The sequence below is a fragment of the Neopsephotus bourkii genome, unplaced genomic scaffold, assembly GCF_033783945.1.
Source record: "Neopsephotus bourkii isolate Nb327-2 ecotype Australia unplaced genomic scaffold, CSIRO-AGI_Nbou_v1 NB_1474, whole genome shotgun sequence".
Taxonomy (NCBI): domain Eukaryota; kingdom Metazoa; phylum Chordata; class Aves; order Psittaciformes; family Psittacidae; genus Neopsephotus; species Neopsephotus bourkii.
In genome coordinates this window covers 99614-108059 of record NW_026901950.1, presented here as the reverse complement: position 1 = coordinate 108059, position 8446 = coordinate 99614, and positions in this window count along the sequence as shown.

Genomic DNA, 8446 nt, shown 5'->3' with positions numbered 1-8446 from the left:
CACCATCCCATCCCCTGCCACCGGCCAGCCCCATGGGTGAAGGGGTAGTGGGGAGTCACTAGATGGGGGGCAAAATCGTCCCAGGCATTCACCCCAGGAAAAGGGGTGAGAAGGGTCCCCTCCATGTCCCCATGCTCCTGGCACAGCTTCTGCTCTCTCAGAAGCAAACAGACTGAGCTGAGCTCTCAGGCAGAAGTTCTTCCCTGTGAGGGTGCTGAGGCCCTGGCACAGGGTGCCCAGAGAAGCTGTGGCTGCCCCATCCCTGGCAGTGCTCAAGGCCAAGTTGGACACAGGGGCTTGGAGCAACCTGCTCTAGTGGAAGGTGTCCCTGTCCATGGCAGGGGTTGGAACTGGGTGAGCTTTGTGATTCCAACCCATATCAGTCTGGGAATTACAGAGCCCTCAGTGTGCATGGGAGCACATATGTGTGCCTATAGACACACATGTGTGTGTGCCCACAGAGGCCCTGCATTATGCTCTTATGCATCAACACCCTGATAGTGTGCAGCTCCTTTGGCTAGTTTGGTGATGCTATTGACACACATTAAGTTCCCTTCCACTTTCCGATAGCAACCGGAATGTTGTGTCATCATTGTCTCCTTTTATAAGCTGTAAGGTGAAATAAATGTTTATGTAAATGACTTTAACTGCTAATTAATTTCCTGGCTTTTGAACACTTCCTTTTTTTTAATGTTATTGCAATTATGCAATGCACATAAGTTGCATCAATTACATTAAATAAGTCTAAATTAACCAGACATATGTGTGAATTTCCCAGTTTAGAAAAATAACTTAATGAATAAGCATGACAGAAAGCTGGAGATTCAGAAAAGGGTTTTGTGCCAAAAGCTATACTCAAAGAGCCACCTGGGAGCACTGAAACGCCCTCCATGCCGGGCTGCTGGTGAGGACAGTATGGCATTGCAGCAGCTCCAGCACGCCAGGGACAGGATCCCTAGGGATCCAGGAGCAAGGTTTCTTAGGGGCTGGATGCACCAACTCCATTTCCCTTGGAGACTGTGCTATTGGGCTCAAGGGAGTGCTGTGAATCCCAGGGAATGCCCACTTGCTGCCAGATGGGCTGGAAGGGCTGCAGGCAGCAGGTAACCTGCTTGTATTTCCCCTCTCCACAGGGATTCATTGATTCTGGCTTAGGATTCGCTGGCTCCTTCTGGGTTTATCTCAGCCCGGTCCCCCAGTGATGCTCCAGTCCTCCTTTTCTTGGACGTCACATCTCCAGGACCTGAGCTGGTGACATCACTGAAGGTATTTTTAGGAGCACTGCTGCTTTGCAGGCAGAGAAAAGGCAGCGACAGGCAGTGCTGCTGCCAGCAGCATCCCCCTGCTAGCACACAGCAGGTAGCAGGACAGCTCAATATATCGATGACCATCAGCACTGGCCCACCACCGGGACTCAGAAGAGAACTGAAAGCACAGTTCAGCTCTTTGCTTTCATCCCAGCCTTTGCTGTAGCTGAAAAGAGCTGCTGTCAAGTCAGGCAGGTTAATTTGCCTTTTACTTGAATGAAGTGAACCTCCAGCAATCAAAACGCACCACTGAGTGGGGCCTTTTGCCTTAGGCATTTGTTCTGCCCTGAGTAAGTATCTAACCTGCATCTGTAAAACAGCTAAAACACCCCTAAATGCCAGCAAAAATTCAACTCCTCCTCCCCTTCCTTCAAGCAACCCAGTAACATAGTCCAGGAATGCAGGCAGGAGCATACCTGAAGCCTCTTGTACATTGGGGTGCTCCCTGTGGGAAATTCCTACCAGAAGCACAGACACCATTGAGAATGTGTCCCCAGAGCACAATTAATTATAACCCAGCTCATTATTCTAATTGTGCCCCTCCTTGAGGAGGTGAGAGGATTTCTCAGCATTGCTGGGGCATGGTCTGCTAAACTGACATGAAACCCTTCCCAGAGCAGAAATGCCCCCCCTGCATTCCTACATTGCTGTTTTGTGCAAAGATAGGAGCTTTAATTAAGTCTTAGCATGCTCCTGAGAAATTTAATACTCATTTTAAACTTCACCAACTGAATTAATTCAACCCTGAGGTTCTGATCCTTGAGATAGGGTTGTGCTGAGCTGGGTGGAGAGCAAGAGACTGGGGAGGGGTGTTGCAAGGATCACTGCTGGCCTCAGCAGCACCTTTGGATCATAGAGACATAGAATCCCACACTGGTCTGGATTGGAAGGGACCTTAAAGCTCATCCAGTTCCAACCCCTGCCATGGGAAGGGACACCTTCTCCAAGCCCCATCCACCCTGGCCTTGAACACTGCCAGGGATGGGGCAGCCACAGCTTCTCTGGGCACCCTGTGCCAGCGCCTCAGCACCCTCACAGGGAAGAGCTTCTGCCTAAGAGCTCAGCTCAGTCTCCCCTCTGGCAGGTTAAAGCCATTCCCCTTTGTCCTGTACATGCAGTGATGGTGGTGGGGCTCCACAGCTTGGCTCTTGGCTCAGCCCTCCCCCAGCTAAACCTCACACACCAGTTAGGCTGGGTTTGGGTTGCTGGGTGCAGGAGCAGCCCAGGGCAGGATGGAGAAGCTGGCCAGTCCAGCTGGGAGCTGCTGCTTGCCACAGTTCAGCTCTGACCCCTTTCCCCATGCAAATAAGATCTATATTAAGCAAATTGCAAAAGCAACCTCTTTTTCAACCTTGGGCTGCACTGCAGAGCCATCACACCGAACCCTCAGCCTCCCTCCCACCTACCTTTTCATCATATTTTCCAGCTGGCTTCAGGTACAATTTGGGTTTGGCTTTGTTGCTTAGGGGAGGCACATCCCCTAGGTAGAGCACTGCAGGGCTCATCCTGTGCCATGCCGGCTGCTGTGGGAGCCAGGATCTGTGCTGCAGGAGGACCTCAGCTCACCTCCTAAGTCATTACATTAATGTTTCATGGCATTAATCAACACGAGCTCCTGCTTATAAAGCACTTATTGGAAACAAGGATGAGAATAAGCATGAGGTGTCCTGGCCAAGGGTAAATCTGGCCTGTAAGCCGGGGGATGCTCATGCTGGTTTGAGAAGATCCAGCAATGTGGCAGCTTGATACCAAGTAAATTCCTCCTGCACTGCAGGTAGGAGGACCTGGAGCTCCTGGTCTGGCAGGAGCCCACCAGTGGTCCCACAGCCAGTGTTTCCAGGGCATCCTTGGGACCCTTGTCTGCGGACCTGAGGTTCTTCCTGCAATTCTTTTTAGATAAGAAAATGTCTCAAGATGGAAGCTACAGGTGAGAATTTGTTCCAAGTTTTGCTACTTCAGCTGCTCATCTCCTCCTCAAAGTCAAGCCCTCGCAGTGCCACCGCCCTCCTCACCCTGGCTGACACTGGCAATGGGGTGAGCAAAAGGCTAGGCTTCCCCCTGCGCAGGCAAGAGTGACGGGAGCCACCTTGTTTGAAAGATACATTCCATTTTCAGCAAAGCCATTAATTTTTAGTGTCCTCCAGAGTGTTGCTCGACCTCAGAGAAGAAAAGAAGCAAAAGCAGTTAATTCAGAATAATTTGAGGCTGCTTTGTGCTGCGCTGGAGGCCTGGAGGTTGCAGTGCTCACTAACATCCAGCTAGTTTAGGTGTGAGCAGGTAAATCAATCAGAGCCTCTACAGGGAGGAAGGAAATACCCCTGTAGTCATAAAGTAAATGTCCCCATGGAAAGGACAATATGGTGACGGTGGGTAATCCACGAGATAGGCTCAGCTGCATCTCGACAACATGCAAGCAAGGTGGGATATCCTCCTTGGGAATTAAATAGCACTCCCATGGACTGGCTTTGGCTGCTCGATATCGAGCTGTCTGTAAAATACCACTGTGAGTCCATCCCAGCATGGGTCCAGCTGCTCTGGTCCACAGGGTCCTCCATGCACTCTCTGCCACCAATAGTATTTATTTGCCCTGGGGTTGTCCAGCAGGACCCAACCACTGCACTCATCCCACATACCAGCGTGTGTGGGATGCTGTACCACTACTGCTCTGCAGCTTTGACACCAGAAGTCCTCCAGTGGGATGGAAACATTATCCTCCCTTCCATTATTGATGCCTGTCATATATAATGGATGTCCCTATGCTCACACTGGCAATGCAGCTTGAAGCCCCACAGCAGCGGTGCCTGTGCCAGCTCCTGGGTGGGCATCAGCAGAGTCCCACAGTCCTGAGACACCAGCTCCTGAGTATTCTCTCTCCCAAGTGCTACAGGGATGCTCCCACCACCTCTGTGTGCTGCTGGGCTAGATCTGCCTGGCTGTTTCTTTTCCTGAGCTGGAGCATGTAATCACAACCCATCCTATCTTGCTTCCCACTTCCAATACCTAAAAGGACCAACAAGAAGAAACCTAGAGAGGGGCTTTGGACAAGGGCCTGTAGTGGCAGGACAATGGGGAATGGCTTTAACGTAATAGAGGGGACACTGAGCTGAGCTCTTAGGCAGAAGCTCTTCCCTGTGAGGGTGCTGAGGCCCTGGCACAGGGTGCCCAGAGAAGCTGTGGCTGCCCCATCCCTGTCAGTGTTCAAGGCCAGGTTGGACACAGGGGCTTGGAGCAACCTGGTCTAGTGGAAGGTGTCCCTGCCTGTGGCAGGGGGTTGGAACTGGATGAGCTTTAAGGTCCCTTCCAACCCAAACCAGTCTGGGATTATATGCTTAACAAGAAAATAAGCTGAGGTCTTTCTAGTTTGACTCACTGAAATGTATTTCATGGTGATTTAACTGCTGTGGACCTAACCGGGACCAAAATCTCTTTCTTTTTTTTTCTTTTTTTTTTTTCTGGTTCCCATGTTGGTGCTTCAAAGCCATCATTCTATGACTGAAGACTACAGAATTGAACACTGCAAATAAAGTGCCAGGATCTGTCCTCAAAAGAGGTTTTATACCCAACAAGGGTCTTCTACTTCCTGGCTAAGGCAGTGGAAGTCGAGGAGACAAGCAAAGGAAACGTTAAATTCCAGCTTCCCACTAAGGCTCAGGAAAGCAGAGCAGCACAGTGCTGTGCAAGCCTATTTTGGAGAAGAAAACTTTTATGTCTATGCCCAATGAATATTAAACAGCCACACGCTCCAGCTCTGCTGCCTGCACCCGGCGCTGCGTGAGCAGATTTAATTTGTCCTGAAGGAGAGAATCAGACCCACACCCATATTTTCATGCATATGCCTTAGAGATGAGCGGGATGTGAAGGGTGAACCCAAGTCCTCCCTGCCAGGAGATCCCTTGAGCAATCACTCCCAGCTGGAAAAACGAGGAGACATTAAGGAAAATCTGGCAGTGCATGCAGGAGAAGCAGCTCTGTACAGGCTGACCTGGAATAACTGCCAGGTCACTGCTTGTTTTCATGCAAACCTTCCTGGGCTTTCAGGTTTATTTGGGGATCCTAGAGAGGGGTCAGGTGAAAAAATAAGGATGAGAGGGAGAACTAAGTGGTACCGAGGTATCGTCAGGGTGTTCAGCATCCCAGGTGAGGTGGGATTGGGGATCTCTGGAGCTCAGACATCTTTGTTCTACCGCGGTCATCTTCAGCCCACCAGACAAAACGTACTGCCTGAATAACCCTTAGGGAAACTCCAGCAGAAGAAACACAGAGCCTGTGTACCAGCATCCAGACCTGTTTAGTGAAAATTACCCCAATCCAGAGGCATTTGGCTGCCTCTCATCCCCAGCCTTTGCTTCTGCTGCAGCCTCTGCCCTGCTTGCCCCACACCAACCTGCTGCTCTCCCCTGTGAGCCCATCCAGGACAACCATGGTGCTGGGCGCATTTTTGGGAAGCATCCTCCTGCACGGGTTGATGTCTGCGCAGGTTGGCTGCGGTGCCCACCCTCCTCTCTATGGGCTGGGATGCTCTCCGCAGCCTGCATCCCACTTCTCTTACTGCTGCTCTTGCTCCAGCGCTGCATGGACAGTCCTGCCAGGGCACACAGGGCATGCATGGCCCAGCACAGCCCAGGCAGGGTGCTGAGCTCTGGTACAGCCCCTGCCACAAGCCTCCCTGGGGCCCCATGCTGGTGCTGCTGGTGCTGACAAGGTGGGATGCTTCCCTGCACTTTTCCACACCTGGTGCCACTTGGCTGGCACACCAGCACTGGGCAATCAATGTGTTTTTGTCGAGGATCAGCTCTGCCCCAAGCTCAGGGGCTCCTCAGGGAAGCCTCCAGGCAGTTCTCCTCTTGTTGAGGCCTGGCAAATGCTTTTGGGAGTATGGTTCATATTGGTGCCTGGTCCCAGAGGGTGCCAGCAGCTGATCCAGGGTGGCCGGTCCCCGAGGGATGCTCCACACGTTGCCAGTTTCCCCAGCAGGCAAAGGCAGAGGATGGCTCCCTGCACCCAGGGCTGCCTTTGCTGCCAGACTTCTTAGCAAACCTCTGATGGCTCTACCCTGGCCATGACCCAAGTCAGAGAAAGCAACATCTCCTCCACTGTCATCTGCAGTACATTGAGAAAACGAGAGCTGATTAAAGTCCATCCCCTCCCAAGCACCGCTGGTCTCCAGCAAACTGCTGACATGACCTATTCAGCAGCACTGGTAGGAAGGTGGACTTTCCTCCCCTGCAGACACCCAGGTTGAGATGGGTTCAGGCTTGCTCAGCTTTGCACTTGCTGAGCTAAAATAAATGAAGTGTTTTAATTGCACAGGATGTGTTAATTTGATCATTTTTCCTTTTCCATCACCTGTTACAAGGTTGGCTCAGGCAGTGCCTTTCCTTGCAGACCCGCTCCTGCACTACACACCATGGGAGGATGCCAGAATGGGATGGAAACCAGCACAGCAGGAAGGGCTCCTCTGTGCCCACACCACCCCATCAACCTGAATTGGTTGGAAGGCCCCTGGAGCACCAAAACCTCTCCTGTTTCCTGAGGCAGGCAAGCTGCAAAGACCCATAGCCTCCCATTAACCTCCACCTGTGAGTACTTTCTAGAAGGCAGCCAAGAACAGTAAAACCTGGGAAATCTGCAAAATAAACAGCGATCAAACACAGAGACCTCAGCTCCTGCTCCAGAGGGCCAGTGCCAAGACACACAGATCATATCAGACTAATTTACAAACGGAAAACCACTCTAATTAGTGCTCAGGAAAACACTTTAATGAGAAGCACGCTGGTGCAAAAAGCAAGAGTGCCAAGAGGTCACTGCGTTCCTGAGTACTGGAAAAACAGGAAACGGGGCACAGCCCGCCCAGGCTGCAGCACCATTTTCTCCCTTTTTAAACTAATATTTCAAGTTATTAAGCCCAGAGCCTAATGTTCAGTGTAAGGGCAGAGACACTGGGCACAAGCAGCTCTGAGCATTGGCCAGCTCACACTGGGGAGGGTTGGGCAGATACCTCCCCTCTTTGGGGCATAGTGTAGGTTTTGTGACTGGAGATCTCCCCGGGGAAGGGGAGACCAGAAGCCCTGTCAATGAGACCAATGAGTCCTGTCTCACCGGTCGGTGGCTGTGACAGTGGCTGGTAACCATGGCAGCGGAGAGATTTCTGCAGCACAAAAGAGCCTCTTATCTGCAATGAGTAACTGGTCCAGCTGGTCTTCATTCCTCTGGTTATTGGTAAGACAGAAGCACAGCCACCTGGTGCTCACCTCCGGGTGAATCTGGACCATCCACTGCCCAGGAGGTAAAGGACGTTCCAGAATTATAGAATCCCAGACTGGTTTGGGTTGGAAGGGACCTTAAAGCTCATCCAGTTCCAGCCCCTGCCATGGGCAGGGACACCTTCCACTACACCTTGTTCCAAGCCCCTGTGTCCAACCTGGCCTTGAGCACTGCCAGGGATGGGGCAGCCCCAGCTTCTCTGGGCACCCTGTGCCAGCGCCTCAGCACCCTCACAGGGAAGAGCTTCTGCCTAAGAGCTCAGCTCAGTGTCCCCTCTATCAGGTTAAAGCCATTCCCCCTTGTCCTGTCCCTACAGGCCCTTGTCCAAAGCCCCTCTCCAGGTTTCTTGTTGCCCCCATAAAAATGTCATCCAGCCAGCGCTAAGCCTGCTGTTAATAAATGCTGGAGTGGGAGCCCATCAGGGTGTGTACTGCAGTGTGACCCCTTCCCAAATGGAAGTCTGGGTTTTTAACTCAGGCTGTTAGCTCCAGTGAGACTATCACTGCACTGGAAAGGAGCTGTGTGCTCAGGGCAGAGGAAACCAAACTCTTATTAGCTCGAATTTAGAGGAAGGCAAAAAGGGAATCAGGGGGATTTAATTGCAACTGTGATCAAGGCAGACCTACACAACACAAAAAGTATATGTAAGCAGAAGAAGTGGTTTACAGACAGTTCCCAGAATTAGGAGCGTGTCCTTCTGGTTAAGGTTTCCAGGTTTCAAAGGTTAAAGTGGTCGATTCTATTTCAAACTTTCTAATTAAACACCGTTTCACTGGACTTTCTGTTTATGCTGCAGTTTCTTTCTAGACCTGAGTCTAATCCCCAAACCTGGTTATTTGTTTTACTTTCCTCACAACCTTATCAGTGATTAACCT